This window comes from Bos indicus, chromosome 1, assembly GCF_029378745.1.
Source record: "Bos indicus isolate NIAB-ARS_2022 breed Sahiwal x Tharparkar chromosome 1, NIAB-ARS_B.indTharparkar_mat_pri_1.0, whole genome shotgun sequence".
Taxonomy (NCBI): domain Eukaryota; kingdom Metazoa; phylum Chordata; class Mammalia; order Artiodactyla; family Bovidae; genus Bos; species Bos indicus.
The window spans coordinates 71,687,002-71,703,868 of record NC_091760.1 but is presented as its reverse complement, the minus strand read 5'-3'; the positions used below and the strand labels follow the sequence as shown (position 1 = coordinate 71,703,868).

General features: G+C 39.8%; 1 non-coding gene across 1 annotated transcript; it reads right to left on the bottom strand.

Annotated features, from left to right (window-relative positions):
- Positions 1 to 15,739: 15,739 nt before the first annotated feature.
- TRNAE-CUC (transfer RNA glutamic acid (anticodon CUC)) lies at positions 15,740 to 15,811 on the bottom strand. The gene has a single exon. It is a non-coding gene; the product is annotated as a tRNA-Glu (tRNA).
- Between the last annotated feature and the right edge of the window lie 1,056 nt (positions 15,812 to 16,867).

Genomic DNA, 16,867 nt, shown 5'->3' with positions numbered 1-16,867 from the left:
GAACTGAACATATATTTCTGAAGGACTAAAGCAAACATCTGTGACACAGGATCCTGGCTTCATCTTGCCATTTGATGACACTTCTCTGGGATTCTGTCCCTCCCTCTGAAAACAGGAAGTAATAGATGACACCCATACCTACCCAGGATCATTCTTGTATCTTGTGGTCCTTTCTCAGCCAAGCTCTGAGGCTGGCCGAAGTGTTCACAAGCACCCCAACTATACATCTCAGATTCAGGAGCTAGACAGAGCTGCAAACAGTATAAGCATATGCAGACATATGCTGACATTATGAATTATAAAGACACAGGTGATGGCAATTTCCTCCCTTCTCGATTATTTCTTGATTATTGATACATACACTTGTTTGGAAAGAGGAATTAAAGCTATGAAAAAATTTTGTTTCTAATATGAAAATACAGGATGATATGCAAGGAGAATTTGGAAGGTCACAAGGTTGAAGTCCTATAATGTGAAGGGTTTGGGGAAGCAGCAGGCCATGTTCTCACTGGTCAGGTGGTACCCATGTAGCAGGAGGAAAACCAGAGAGGGAAACTGAGGTCTGACTGTATTCCCAGTGATCTGCAGTTCTCCAGTATACTTTCTGTTTACTTTAGCTGCTTTGGCTTATGTAATTGACATCAGTAAAACTAAACTTCTTTTTTTTTTTACTTTAATGTGCTTTTGTATGTTTTGTGACTAGAAAAAGTTTTATTCTAATCATGTAAGAGAAGAGACAGCTGGTCTTTCAAACGCTGGAAGTAATTGTTTTATGGCACTTGTAGAAACAAGAATATAGCCTTAGCAAAAATTTTAAATCCATAATTTTGAGGGGAGTTTTTTAAAAAAACATTCAGTTCAGTTCAGTCACTCAGTCGTGTCTGACTCTTTGCTACCCCATGAATTGCAGCACGCCAGGCTTCCCTGTCCATCACCAACTCCCGGAGTTTACTCAAACTCATGTCCATCGAATCAGTGATGCCATCCAGCCATCTTATCCTCTGTCGTCCCCTTCTCCTGCCCCCAATCCCTCCCAGCATCAGAGTCTTTTCCAATGAGTCAACTCTTCACATGAGGTGGCCAAAGTATTGGAGTTTCAGCTTTAGCATCAGTCCTTCCAATGAACACCGACTGATCTCCTTCAGAATGGACTGGTTGGATCTCCTTGCAGCCCAAGGGACTCTCAAGAGTCTTCTCCAACATCACAGTTCAAAAGCATCAATTCTTCGGCACTCAGCTTTCTTCACAGTCCAACTCTCACATCCATACATGACTGCTGGAAAAACCATAGCCTTGACTAGACGGACTTTTGTTTGCAAAGTAATGTCTCTACTTTTTAATATGCTATCTAGGTTGGTCATAACTTTCCTTCCAAGGAATAAGCATCTTTTAATGGTATAATTCAATACTGTATAATTCACCCAATTAAAATGGAATGGTTTGTATTAAATTGTAACACCATCACCACACCCTAATCTTAGAAAATTTCTCTCTCTCCCTCCCTCCAAAGGAAGCTCTGTACCCATTAGCAGTTACTCCCCATTTCTCCTTAAACCACCCTAGGCAATCATTAATCTTCCCATTTCTGTAGCTTTACCAATTCTGGGAAGTTCATATAAATGAAATAATATGTGGTCTATATGACTGGCCTCTTTGACTTAGCATAATGTTTCCAAGATTCATCCATGTTATAGCATGTATCAATACATCATTACTTTTTATAGCCAAATAATATTCCATTATATGTGTTTGTATACAAGTATATACATATACACAGATACATGTATATATATATCACATTTATTATTCATCAGTTGATAGATGTGTAAGGTAGTTTCCACTTCAGGGCTACTGTGATTAATGGGCTCAGTGGTAAAGAATCTGCCTGCCAATGCAGGAGACACAAGAGACTTGGGTTCAATCCCTAGGTCAGTAAGATCCCCTGGAGGTGGATATGGCAGCCCACTCCGGTATTCTTACCTGGAAAATCCCATTGACTGGACAGAGGAGCCTGGCAGGCTACAGTCCTCAGAGTCTCAAAGAGTCAGACACAATTGTGCAGACACACACACACACACACACAATAACTCTGTATTCAATATTTTGAAGAACTGCCCAATTGTTTTCCAGGGTTACTGCAACATTTTATATTCTGAGCAGCAAATTATGAAGATTCCCATTTCTCCACATCCTCACCAACATTTGTTTTTTCTTTTTATTGTAGCCATTGGAGTCAGTGTGAATTATTTCATTGTAGTTTTGATTTGCATTTCCTAACAACTTCGAATCTTGAGCATCCTTTTATGCACTTATTGTCTTGCATGTTTATGGCAAACATTTTCAGCAAAGTAATTCAAAGTGGTATTTCCAACATCATCATCCAACATGGACCACAATCCAATTATGGTCTTTCCAACAAATATTGCTGGGACAATTGGATGTCATATGCCAAAAAAATGAACCTCAGCCATTACCTTGTACCATAAACAATGGATCATAAGAGCTAATACTACCAGTTCAGTTCCCTTCAGTTCAGTCGCTCAGTTATGTCCAACTCTTTGTGACCCCAGGGACTGCAGCATGCCAGGCTTCCCTGTCCATCACCAACTCCTGGAGCCTGCTCAAATTCATGTCCATTGAGTCAGTGATGCCATCCAACCATCTCATCGTCTGTCGTCCCCTTCTCCTGCCTTCAATCTTTCCCAGCATCAGGGTCTTTTCCAGTAAGTTAGTTCTTTGCATCAGGTGGCCAGAGTGTTGGAGCTTCAGCAGCAGTCCTTCCAATGACTATTCAGGACTGCTTTCCTTTAGGATGGACTGGTTGGATCTCCTTGCAGTCCAAGGGACTCTCAAGAGTCTTCTCCAACACCACAGTTCAAAAACATCAATTCTTCGGTGCTCAGCTTTCTTTATAGTCCAACTCTCACATCCATACATGACTACTGGAAAAAACCATAGCTTTGACTAGATGGACCTTTGTTGGAAAAGTAATGTCTTTGCTTTTTAATATGCTGTCGAGGTTGGTCAGAGCTTTTCTTCCAAGGAGTAAGCATCTTTTAATTTGATGGCTGTATTCACCATCTGCAGTGATTTTGGAGCCAAAAAAAATAAAGTCTGACACTGTTTCCACTGTTTCCCCATCTATTTTCCCATGAAGTGATGGGACCAGATGCCATGATCTTCGTTTTCTGAATGTTGAGCTTTAAGCCAACTTTTTCACTCTCCACTTTCACTTTCATCAAGAGGCTATTTAGTTCTTTGCTTTCTGCCATAAGGGTGGTGTCATCTGCATATATGAAGTTATTGATATTTCTCCTGGCGATCTTGATTCCAGCTTGTGTTTCATCCAGCCCAGCATTTCGCATGATGCTAATGCTATAAAAAGTAGGAAATACAGAAAAAGATCTTGTGGCTTTCAGTTAGACAAAGGTTTCTTAGGACACAAAAAGCATAAACCGTAAAAGAAAAAAATGAAGTCCAAGTTGGACCTCACCAAAATGGAAAACTGCTCTTCCCCGCTCCAGTCTGAAAATAAAAAGGCAAGCCATAAACTGGGAGAAAATATTTGTAGAACACATATCTGTTAAAGGACTTACATACATATTCATTAAGTTCTTACAACTTAATGAAAAGACAATCCAGTTTAAAAATGAACAAAGGATTTGAACAGACACTTCACCAAAGTGAATTTACAAATAGCTAATAAGTACATAAGAAGGTAAGATATGGGCTTCCCTTGTAGTTCAGTTGGTAAAGAATCCACCTGCAATGCAGGAGACCCCGGTTCGATTTCTGGGTCAGGAAGATCTGCTGGAAAAGAGAAAGGCTACCCACTCCAGTATTCTTGGGCTTCCCTTGTGGTTCAGCTGATAAAGAATCCGCCTTCAATGCCAGAGACCTGTTTGATCCCTGGGTTGGGAAGATCTCCTGGAAAAGAGAAAGGCCACCCACTCCAGTATTCCTGCCTAGAGAATTCCATGGACTGTATAGTCCATGGGGTCGCAAAGAGTTGGACACGACTGAGTGACTTTCACTTCACATGAGAAGGTAGCTGACATCAGTAGTCACTAGGTAAATACAATATTACAAGGTTATATCTATACATATCCATCAGAATAGTTAAAATAAAAAAGACTGACAATATTGGAAAAGATGCAGAGCAACTGGAACTCTCATATTGTTAAGAATTAAAAAATGGATCAGCCACTTTGGAAGAAAAGTTTGGCAGTTTTTATGAAGTCAAACATACTTACCTATGACCCACCAAGTCCACGCTTAGCTATTTGCCCAAGAGAAATAAAAACTTAGGTCCATACAAAGGTCCGTACTCAAAAGTTTATAGCTGCTGCTGCTGCTGCTAAGTCACTTCAGTTGTGTCTGACTCTGTGCGACCCCATAAACGGCAGCCCACCAGGCTCCCCCGTCCCTGGGATTCTCCAGGCAAGAACACTGGAGTGGGTTGCCATTTCCTTCTCCAATGCATGAAAGTGAAAAGTGAAAGTGAAGTCAAGTTTATAGCTACTTACTCATAATAGCCAAATTGAAAACAAACCAAATGTCCATCCACTGGTAACTATTTGAACACATTGTAGTATGTCCATATAGTGGAATATTACTGAGAAGAGGAACAAACTGTTGATACATGCAAGAAAATTTCAAAAACATGATGATACATAAAGGAAGTCAGACCAAAATACTGTATCATTCTACTTAAGTGACACTCTAGAAAAAGCAAAGCAGAAAGCAGATCAGAGGTCACCAGAGGTCAGAAGTGGGTATAGAATTGATTGCAAATAAGTACGAGGGAACTTTGGGGAGTAATAGGGGTGACATTCTGTGAGGTTTACCATGATTGTGGTGGTGGTCACATGACTATAAACATTTGTCAAAACTCAACAAACTGCGCTTCTCAAAAAATTATTTTATTAACAAAATATTTTTATTATTTATTCATTTATTTTGGGCTGCTCTGGGTCTTCACTGCCGTGTGCAGGCTCCCTCTGGTTGAGGAGAGCATGGGCTGCTCTCTAGTTGCAGTGAGCAGGCTTCTCACTGTGGTGGCTTCTCTTGTTGAGCAGCACCGGCTCTCGAGCCTGCAGCTGGCTGTGGCACACGGGCTTGGTGGCCCACAGCAATATGGAGTCTTCCAGACCAGGGGCTGAACCCGTGTCCCCAAATTAGCAGGCAGATTCTTCGCCATGAGACCACCAGAGGTGTTCCTGTACTTTAAAAAATTTTTGAATTTTATTGTACATAAATTATATCTCAAAACTGAATTTTTAAAGATTGCGTGCTATAAAAAGTACATTTTCAAGACAAGTTTCTTACTGTGTTCTTTCCAAACTTATTACTTACCAACCAGTGTCCTTATACATAGAACATTTGAAGCCTTCATGCCTCTGAGGTTTGTCTTTCTTTGAGTTATCACTAATTTTCGACTTAAAATTAGAATTTTTCCCCATAGATTTTACATACTTTTTACATGCTTTCTTTTTCTAGTTTGAAAGTTGTTTTAGAAATAATAGTACAAACAAGGGTTTAAACTGGGCACATTATCAACAGAAACACTTTGGTTGTTCAGCAGGCACAGGTCCCCCAGAATTAAAACTGTCACTCAATATGTGTCAATAAATGCCCTCCCCAATCTTCCATCGTCGTTGCTCCACTCATCAACAGCAGTAGCAGAAGTAACGGGAAAAACATGTCTTCTAAATCATGTTGTTAACAAGGGTTCAACGAATGGAGACCTGGTGGAGGCAAAAAAAGAAAGACAAGAAAAGCTTTTATTTGGGGTTTGTTAGGACTGCAGCCTGGGAAGCACAAATCTAAGAAAGCACTTGAAATATGTTCTTCTGGACTAAAAAATGGAGGAAGCTTATACAGGCAAAAACTGCAAGGTCAAGGTCACAGTTACATAAATTGTCAAGAATTAGGATTGGATCTGGCAAGAAGGGTGCTTGTTAAACAAGGATTACTTGGGGTTCAAGATGATTACATAGTTGCTAAGTAGAGCTGGGGGGCTTTGAAACTACAAGGTTGCATCTAGGAGCTGCTAGTGGATATTGTTTTCAAAATGGCTGATGGTGTCAGTTATATACAGTTCAGAAGGTTCAAGTTCTCAGTGATACAGGGACATGTCTAAAACCACATCCACAATGGCCACCCAGCTCCATTTTGGATGCCTGAACCATAGTTACTCCCATTTTAATTCTTCAATTCAGTTCAGTTCAATCGCTCAGTCGTGTCCGACTCTGCAACCCCATGAATCGCAGCACGCCAGGCCTCCCTGTCCATCACCAACTCCCAGAGTTCACCCAGACTCACTTCCATCAAGTCAGTGATGCCATCCAGCCATCTCATCCTCTGTCGTCCCCTTCTCCTCCTGCCCCCAATCCCTCCCAGCATCAGAGTCTTTTCCAATGAGTCAACTCTTTGCATCAGGTGGCCAAAGTACTGGAGTTTCAGCTTCAGCATCATTCCTTCCAAAGAAATCCCAGGGCTGATCTCCTTCAGAATGGACTGGTTGGATCTCCTTGCAGTCCAAGGGACTCTCAAGAGTCTTCTCCAACACCACAGTTCAAAAGCATCAATTCTTTGGCGCTCAGCCTTCTTCACAGTCCAACTCTCACATCCATACAAGACCACAGGAAAAACCATAGCCTTGACTAGACGAACCTTTGTTGGCAAAGTAATGTCTCTGCTTTTGAATATGCTATTTAGATTGGTCATAACTTTCCTTCCAAGGAGTAAGCGTCTTTTAATTTCATGGCTGCAGTCACCATCTGCAGTGATTTTGGAGCCCAGAAAAATAAAATCTGACACTGTTTCCACTGTTTCCCCATCTATTTCCCATGAAGTGGTGGGACCAGATGTCATGATCTTCGTTTTCTGAATGTTGAGCTTTAAGCCAACTTTTTCACTCTCCACTTTCACTTTCATCAAGAGGCTTTTTAGTTCCTCATCACTTTCTGCCATAAGGGTGGTGTCATCTGCATATCTGAGGTTATTGATATTTCTCCTGGCAATCTTGATTCCAGCTTGTGTTTCTTCCAGTCCAGCGTTTCTCATGATGTACTCTGCATAGAAGTTAAATAAACAGAGTGACAATATACAGCCTTGACGTACTCCTTTTCCTATTTGGAACCAGTCTGTTGTTCCATGTCCAGTTCTAACTGTTGCTTCCTGACCTGCATGCAAATTTCTCAAGAGGCAGATCAGGTGGTCTGGTATTCCCATCCCTTTCAGAATTTTCCACAGTTTATTGTGATCCACACAGTCAAAGGCTTTGGCATAATCAATAAAGCAGAAATAGATGTTTTTCTGGAACTCTCTTGCTTTTTCCATGATCTAGCGGATGTTGGCAATTTGATCTCTGGTTCCTCTGCCTTTTCTAAAACCAGCTTGAACATCAGGAAGTTCACGGTTCACGTATTGCTGAAGCCTGGCTTGGAGAATTTTGAGCATTACTTTACTAGCATGTGAGATGAGTGCAATTGTGCTGTAGTTTGAGCATTCTTTGGCATTGCCTTTCTTTGGAATTGGAATGATAACTGACCTTTTCCAGTCCTGTGGCCACTGCTGAGTTTTCCAAATTTGCTGGCATATTGAGTGCAGCACTTTCACAGCATCATCTTTCAGGATTTGAAAGAGCTCAACTGGAATTCCATCACCTCCACTAGCTTTGTTCATAGTGATGCTTTCTAAGGCCCACTTGACTTCACATTCCAGGATGTCTGGCTCTAGGTCAGTGATCACACCATTGTGATTATCTGGGTCGTGAAGATCTTTTTTGTACAGTTCTTCTGTGTATTCTTGCCATCTCTTCTTAATATCTTCTGCTTCTGTTAGGTCCATACCATTTCTGTCCTTTATCGAGCCCATCTTTGCATGAAACGTTCCCTTGGTATCTCTAATTTTCTTGAAGAGATCTCTAGTCTTTCCCATTCTGTTGTTTTCCTGTATTTCTTTGCATTGATTGCTGAAGAAGGCTTTCTTATCTTAAATGATCTTAAATATGTCATCAGTGTCTGCTTTGGAAAAAAACTCATAAAATCTAAAAATGTTCAAAATACATGGCAGGTGTTAATATTCAGGTTATTGTGTTTCTTTCCATCTAAAATTCATGAACTAAGACTGCATGCATTAAGTGATAGATGTAGTTCAATTACGGAAATGTTTTGTAATTGAGTCATTACTCTGCCCAAGGTAGTATCAATTTGCCAAATGAAAAAAAATCTCCTTTAAAGCAGTTAGTGCCAAATCCATGATATTAGAGGTGATTTAGTTTCAGCAAAATAACATCAGCCATCATAATAAATTATTACTGGCAATTTTATTAGTTGTGATTTGGTTTGTGTTCAATATGTAGTTTGTTTTGATTTTGTAGTTACGTAAGAGTTGTAAGAATCTCATACCTAATATTGGATTTGGACAAACAATTTTGGTATAATAATTAAATAAATAATAGTCAATCATAAAAGTCTAATAAGTTTTTTCTTTTGAAAATGGACAGTACTCAAACTTGAATGCATTGGCTTGTACACAGAGCCCTGAAAATCCTCTTGAGTCATCTTTGGCATCTCTAGGTAAGACTAAATCAGTCAGGTTTCTGGGGAAGGTGGGGAAGTAGCAAAGTTAGAACCCATAGTGTGTTCTGAAGAGCATGTTCTGAAGGAGCACTTTTCAGTATAAATTCTAAGGTAGCCAAGTAGAATAACTAGTCACATTTTCAGTAAGAGGTTTTGGAGTCAAGAAGGAAGCCCAGGTTTCCGGTTTCAGTGACTGGGTGGATCCTAATGCCATAAATCTAGGAAAGGAGCACAGGAGGGTGAACAAGTTTGACTACTTAGACCTGATCTGCCCTGACTTGCCCTGACTAGCACTTCTGGTGTCGTTACCATCAGTTCTCCAAAATGACACATAGCCGCTATTATTTGTCAGTACTCTTTGGGTGCGCAAGACAGAATCCCACTGGAGAGGCAGGGGGTGGTTTGGGGCTTGTTACCAGAATAAGCCAGAGACAGGACTAAGCAGACACTTCTGTTTCTCTTTGTTTCCCTTAAACCTCTTACTCCTAGACTTGCTCCCCTTTGAATAACATATTCTAATTTTCTGATTGATGTAACTGATTTTCATGAGGCATTACTTTTTTGGTTCTAAGAATTTTCAATATTTTCCCTTCCTGCATTGCTCTGCAGAGATTTAGCTCCCCCTAGAGACACAATCCTGTGGCTGCAGTCCATGGGGTCGCAGGGAGTCGGACACTTTCTCCTTTCTGGGTCAACCTAATTGGAGCAAATCAAACTGTTTTCCCTATTTCTTTCATACATCATCATTTAAGATCATCAAGAATTCAAGTTCCAGAATCTGCCCTTGTCTCCTTTCACAATATCTGTTTATTTCTGGACAGCTTTCATAAAGGAGAACACTTTTGGCGGGTCAATCAGGGAAATTGCACAGGCTGACAGCAACAGCAAACTTTAATAAGATTGCAATGACAGTCTCAAGAATGTGCATGCCATTGGCTTCTGCATGGGATTATATGCAAAATCATAGAGCTCTGATTCACCTCATTTGTAAAGCTTGAAATAAATGGAAACAGCTATTATTTGAAGTTTCTCTTGAAGACACTTCCAGCTCTGGTTTCTGTTAGCCAGAGGCATAAGTTACAATCTTCTTGGTGTCTATGATGTTTATACTACCACCAAGGGTCAAACAATAGGTAAACAGACAGTAGATTTACTGCTCTTTTGTCTCTTCTTTGTTACCCACAGTACTTTTATAATCCTATGTTTGGAGGGGGGGAAAAAAAAAAGAGGGAGGGAGAGAGGAAGGGAGAACAGAAGGAAGGCAGGCTGGCTCTTTCTTGGTAGGATGACATTTCCTTCAAAGCTTGTGTCTTTTGAGACCAGGGTATCACCATAATTTTGTTTGCAAATCAGATTCGCCAATGAAGATTTTAAAAATATTTAGATGCCTGTGCCCTGTCTCTCAAATACCTGATTCAGTACCAATTTCTATTTCATTCAGTTCAGTTCAGTCACTCAGTTGTGTCCGACTCTTTGCGACCCCATGAATCACAGCACGCCAGGCCTCCCTGTCCATCACCAAATCCCGGAGCTCACATAGACTCACGTCCATCGAGTCAGTGATGCCATCCAGCCATCTCATCCTCTGTTGTCCCCTTCTCCTCCTGCCCCCAATCCCTCCCAGCATCAGAGTCTTTTCTAATGAGTCAACTCTTCACATGATGTGGCCAAAGTACTGGAGTTTCAGCTTCAGCATCATTCCTTCCAAAGAAATCCCAGGGCTGATCTCCTTCAGAATGGACTGGTTGGATCTCCTTGCAGTCCAAGGGACTCTCAAGAGTCTTCTCCAACACCACAGTTCAAAAGCATCAATTCTTCGGCACTCAGCTTTCTTCACAGTCCAACTCTCACATCCATACAGGACCACTGGAAAAACCATAGCCTTGACTAGACGGACCTTTGATGTCAAAGTAATCTCTGCTTTTCAATATGCTGTCTAGGCTGGTCATAACTTTCCTTCCAAGGAGTAAGCGTCTTTTAATTTCATGGCTGCAGTCACCATCTGCAGTGATTTTAGAGCCAAAAAAAATAAAGTCTGACACTGTTTCCACTGTTTCCCCATCTGTTTTCCCATGAAGTGATGGGACCAGATGCCATGATCTTCGTTTTCTGAATGTTGAGCTTTAAGCCAACTTTTTCACTCTCCACTTTCACTTTCATCAAGAGGCTTTTTAGTTCCTCTTCACTTTCTGCCATAAGGGTGGTGTCATCTGCATATCTGAGGTTATTGATATTTCTCCCGGCAATCTTGATTCCAGCTTGTGCTTCCTCCAACCCAGTGTTTCTCATGATGTACTCTGCATAGAAGTTAAATAAGGATGACAATATACAGCCTTGACGTACTCCTTTTCCTATTTGGAACCAGTTTGTTGTTTCATGTTCAGTTTAACTGTTGCTTTCTGACCTGCATACAGGTTTCTCAAGAGGCAGGTCAGGTGGTCTGGTATTCCCATCTCTTTCAAAATTTTCCAGTTTATTGTGATCCACACAGTCAAAGGCTTTGGCATAGTCAATAAAGCAGAAATAGATGTTTTTCTGGAACTCTCTTGCTTTTTCCATGATCCAGCGGATGTTGGCAATTTTGATCTCTGGTTCCTCTGCCTTTTCTAAAACCAACTTGAACATCAGGAAGTTCACAGTTCACGTATTGCTGAACCCTGGCTTGGAAAATTTTAAGCTTCATTTTACTAGCGTGTGAGATGAGTGCAATTGTGTGGTAGTTTGAGCATTCTTTGGCATTGCCTATCTTTGGGATTGGAATGAAAACTGACCTTTTCCAGTCCTGTGGCCACTGCTGAGTTTTCCAAATTTGCTGGCATATTGAGTGCAGCACTTTCATGGCATCATCTTTCAGGATTTGAAATAGCTCAACTGGAATTCCATCACCTCCACTAGCTTTGTTCGTAGTGATGCTTCCTAAGGCCCACTTGACTTCACATTCCAGGATGTCTGGCTGTAGGTCAGTGATCACACCATCGTGATTATCTGGGTCATGAAGATTTTTTTTTGTACAGTTCTTCTGTGTATTCTTGCCACCTCTTCTTAATCTCTTCTGCTTCTGTTAGGTCCATAGCATTTCTGTCCTTTATCGAGCCCATCTTTGATGAAATGTTCCCTTGGCATCTCTAATTTTCTTGAAGAGATCTCTAGTCTTTCCCATTCTGTTGTTTTCCTCTATTTCTTTGCACTGATTGCTGAGGAAGGCTTTATCTCTCCTTGCTATTCTTTGGAACTCTGCATTCAAATGGGTATATCTTTCCTTTTCTCCTTTGCTTTTCGCTTCCCTTCTTGTCACAGCTATTTGTAAGGCATCCTCAGATAGCCATTTTGTCTTTTTTGCATTTCTTTTTCTTGGGGATGGTCTTGATCCCTGTCTCCTGTACAATGTCATGTACCTCCATCCATAGTTCATCAGGCACTCTATCAGATCTAGTCCCTTAAATCTATTTCTCACTTCCACTGTATAATCATAAGGGATTTGATTTAGGTCATACCTGAATGGTCTAGTGGTTTTCTCCACTTTCTTCAATTTCAGTCTGAATTTGGCAATAAGGAGTTCATGATCCGAGCCACAGTCAGCTCCTGGTCTTGTTTTTGCTGACTGTATAGAGCTTCTCCATCTTTGGCTGCAAAGAATACAATCAATCAGATTTCGGTGTCGACCATCTGGTGATGTCCATGTGTAGAGTCTTCTCTTGTGTTGTTGGAAGACGGTGTTTGCTATGACCAGTGCATTCCCTTGGCAGAACTCTATTAGCCTTTGCCCTGCTTCATTCTGTACTCCAAGGCCAAATTTGCCTGTTATTCCAGGTGTTTCTTGACATCCTACTTTTGCATTCCAGTCCCCTATAATGAAAAGGACATCTTTTTTGGGTGTTAGTTCTAGAAGGTCTTGTAGGTCTTCATAGAACTGTTCAAATTCAGCTTCTTCAGCATTACTGGTCAGAGCATAGACCTGGATTGCCATGATACTGAATGGTTTGCCTTGGAAATGAACAGAGATTATTCTGTCATTTTTGAGATTGCATCCAAGTACTGCACAAGATTTTAAATTTCATTGTGATTTCTTCTTTGAGATATGGATTATTTAGAAACATAGTAAATATTAACACATTTTCCCCTGATGTTGGGAACAAGAGAAGAGAAGGATATGTCCATCCTTCATTTCTATTTGACATCCTCCAGAAGGTCCTAAATAGTATGAGGCAAAAAAAAAAAAAAAAAGGGGGAAAAAAGCTTAAGAATTAGAAAGTAAGAAGTAAAACTGTCATTCACAGACAATATGGTTGTGCATACAGAAAATCAAAAGAATCTACAGATGAATTACTAAAATTAAATTTAGGGTGCTGAATAAATGGATACATTTATAAAAATTGCCAATATTACTATGTAACAGCAGCAATAGGGAAAATTTTTTAAATGTCGTTTACAATAGCATCAAAAAATATCAAATACTTAGTATTAAGTCAATACATGCAAAAGGTCTACAGAGAAAAGTGCAAGATGTGATTGAGAAAAACTGAAGAAAATTTAAAAGTTTTTCTCATATTTATGAATTAGATGACTAAATATTATAAAGATATCAATGTAACCCTAATCAACATCCCAGCTAGTATTATTATAAGAATTATTAAGCTTGTTGTAAATTTTATGTGAAAATGCAAATGGTTCAGAACAGCCCAGATATTCTTGAAGAACAAACATAGAAGACTCACTATATGATATTAAGGCTTATTATATAAAGCTACAATAACTAAGACTGTGGTATGGGCACAAGAGTAGATAAACAGATAAATGGGACAGAATAGAGGACAGAAATAGATGCTTATAAATATGGAAACTTGATTAATGACAAAGGTGCACTGCAGAGTAGTGAGAACAGGACAGTCTTGGTAATAAATGGAATTGGGTCAACTGCATATCCATATGAAGAAGAAATGAATCTTGATCTCTTCTTCAGACTCATCAAAAAGCTATTTCTGGATGCGTTGCAAGTCTAAATGTAATAGATAATGTAATAAAGCTTCTAAAGAGAAAAAGAACATTTTCATAACCTTGGGAAAAGGAAAGATTTCATATGTAAGATGAAATTAAAACATTGATAAATTGGACTACATTAAAATTAAGAACATCTGTTCATCAAAACATCATTAAGAGGGCAAAAAGGCAAGCCACAGAATGGAATAAGATATGTGCAGTGTGTATAACTGACAAAGGACTCTGAGTAAATAATTAACTGATCAATCAATAAGAGAAAAAAGCAAATCCAATAGTAAAATGGGCAAAAGATGTGAATGGGCCAGCAAATATCCAAAAGAGCAATAATTATATGAAAAAGTGATCAGTTTCATGGAAACTGGAAAATACAAACTAAAACATACCCACTGGAATGGCTAACATCTTACAAACTGACAACATGAGGTGCTGATGATGCATGGAACAACTGAGACTCTCATACACTGCACATGAGAATAAAAATTGGTACAACCATTTTGCAAAACTAATTGGCTATATGTGTAAACTTGACTATCAGCACAGCTTGTGACTCAAAAATTCCATCTCTAGATATATACCCAACAGGAATTCTATACTGAAAGACATGTACAAGAACGTTCATAGCAGCATTATTTATAATAGCCCACAAATAGGAACAACTCAAATGTCTAACAACAATAGAATATATATGGCAAAACCAATACAATACTGTAAAGTAAAAAATAATAATAATAATTTAAAAAATTTTTTAAAGAATATATAAGTAGATGGTGATATATTCATACAATGGAATACCATACAAAAATAAAACTAACTGCTTCACTCAACAACAAGGATAACGCTTCCAAACATAATGGTAAGCAGAAGGAACCAGTCAAAAAGTAGTACATACGTCTAGCCATGACAGAGTAACTGGTACCAGACTAAACCTCCTGCAATAAGAAATTAGATGACTCTACAGTATATATGAAATAATATATATGTCTTCAGTCATTGGACCATAGGCAGCCCAGAAGAGTGATTTCTGAAAGAAAGGAAAAGTGAAGTGAGCACTACAATTTTCCTAGCTTTCTGCCTGGTGGCGTTTACCAAATATCAGCATAAGAAGGGGGATTCCAAGTAAAGCATGACAGACTTGCTGAGCTGAGGAGAAAAGAGTCAGAGCTTGTAGAGAGTGAGGCAACTAAAATTTCTGGAACTGGACTACAAGAGAGATGGGAGCATATATATGCAAAGAAGGAGATCCAGAAATCTGCGTAGGAGTTCCAGTGTGTCTTTTGCCAAATATGAAGCCAAGGAAAGAAACCTGTAGGGGAGAATCTTTCCTTGTCTCTTCCTACCTTCCTACCAATCTGTGGTGTTCCTTGGCTTTAGCTGTAGGACTACAATCTGCCTTTGTCCTCACAGAGGCAACCTGCCATTGTGTGTGTCTGTCTTTTCTCTTCTTATAAAGACACTTGCTATGGTCTGAAAGTGTTCCCCCCAAATTCATGTGTCGAAACCTAACTCCAGAGGCGATGTGGAGACCTTGGAATGTACTTAGGTCATGACGGTGGAGGCCCCATGAATGGGATTAGTAAGTTTTACAGTAGGAGCTTTATAAAAGAGGCTCCAGAGAGATCCCCAGCCCCTTCCACCACTTGAGGACATAGGAAGAAGAGGCCAGCCAGGAAATAAGAAGTGTGTCCTCGCAAGAAGGCAGCCATGCTGGTACCTTGATCTTAGAGCTCCCGGCCTCCAGAACTGTGAGAAAGTGTCTGTTGTGTATAAGCTATTCAGTCCGTGGTGTTTTGTTATAGCAGCCTGTAGGGGCTAAGACAACACTAGTCTTAGTGCTGTGTTAATGACCCACCCTACTCCAATCTGGTCTTTTTTTACTTGCAAATGTCTTTTTATTTCATCTTCATGCTGAAGGGTAGTGTTACCAGTCGTGGGTTGGTAGTTTTTTTTACTCCTTGTTTTTGTTTCGTTTCATCAGTTTCAAGATGATAGTTCAATTTCTCCTGACTGGTATTTTTTCTGAGAAGTCAGCAGTAATGTTTATCTTTGTTTCTCTGTATTTAATATATCATTTATTCTTTGGTGCTTTCTGTTTGTTTATAATCCTGTGGATTTTATTTTATTTTGGCCATTGCATACAGCTTGTGAGATCTTTGTTCCCCGACCAGGGATTGAACCTGGGCCCTATCAATGAGAGCACAACGTCCTAACCACTGGACCACCAGGGAATTCCCTATTCTTTTGTGCTTTTAAAATGTTCTCTTCATCACTGTCTTTCAATTTGATTTTGTTGTGCTTTGGTATTTGCTTTGTCAGTATTACTGGCAAATTAAAATTATATTTAAAGTGTAAAACATGATGATTTGATATAGATATACACTGTGAAATATGGGCTCGATAAAGGACAGAAATGGTATGGACCTAACAGAAGCAGAAGATATTAAGAAGAGGTGGCAAGAATACACAGAAGAACTGTACAAAAAAGATCTTCAAGACCAAGATAATCATGATGGTGTGATCACTCACCTGGAGCCAGACATCCTGGAATGTGAAGTCAAGTGGGCCTTAGGAAGCATCACTACAAACAAAGCTAGTGGAGGTGATGGAATTCCAGTTTAGCTCTTTCAAATCCTGAAAGATGATGCCGTGAAAGTGCTGCACTCAATATGCCAGCAAATTTGGAAAACTCAGCAGTGGCCACAGGACTGGAAAAGGTCAGTTTTCATTCTAATCCCAAAGAAAGGCAATGCCAAAGAATGCTCAAACTACTGCACAAATGCACTCAAATCACATACTAGTAAAGTAATGCCCAAAATTCTCCAAGCCAGGCTTCAGCAATACGTGAACCGTGAACTTCCAGATGTTCAAGCTGGTTTTAGAAAAGGCAGAGGAACCAGAGATCAAAATTACCAACATCCGCTGGATCATCGAAAAAGCAAAAGAGTTCCAGAAAAACATCTATTTCTGCTTTATTGACTATGCCAAAGCCTTTGACTGTGTGGATCACAACAAACTGTGGAAAATTCTGAAAGAGATGGGAATACCAGACCACCTGATCTGCCTCTTGAGAAACCTAAATGCAGGTCAGGAAGCAACAGTTAGAACTGGACATGGAACAACAGACTGGTTCCAAATAGGAAAAGGAGTACGTCAAGGCTGTATATTGTCACCCTGTTTATTTAACTTCTATGCGGAGTACATCATGAGAAACACTGGGTTGGAGGAAGCACAAGCTGGAATCAAGATTGCCAGGAGAAATATCAATAACCTCAGATATGCAGATG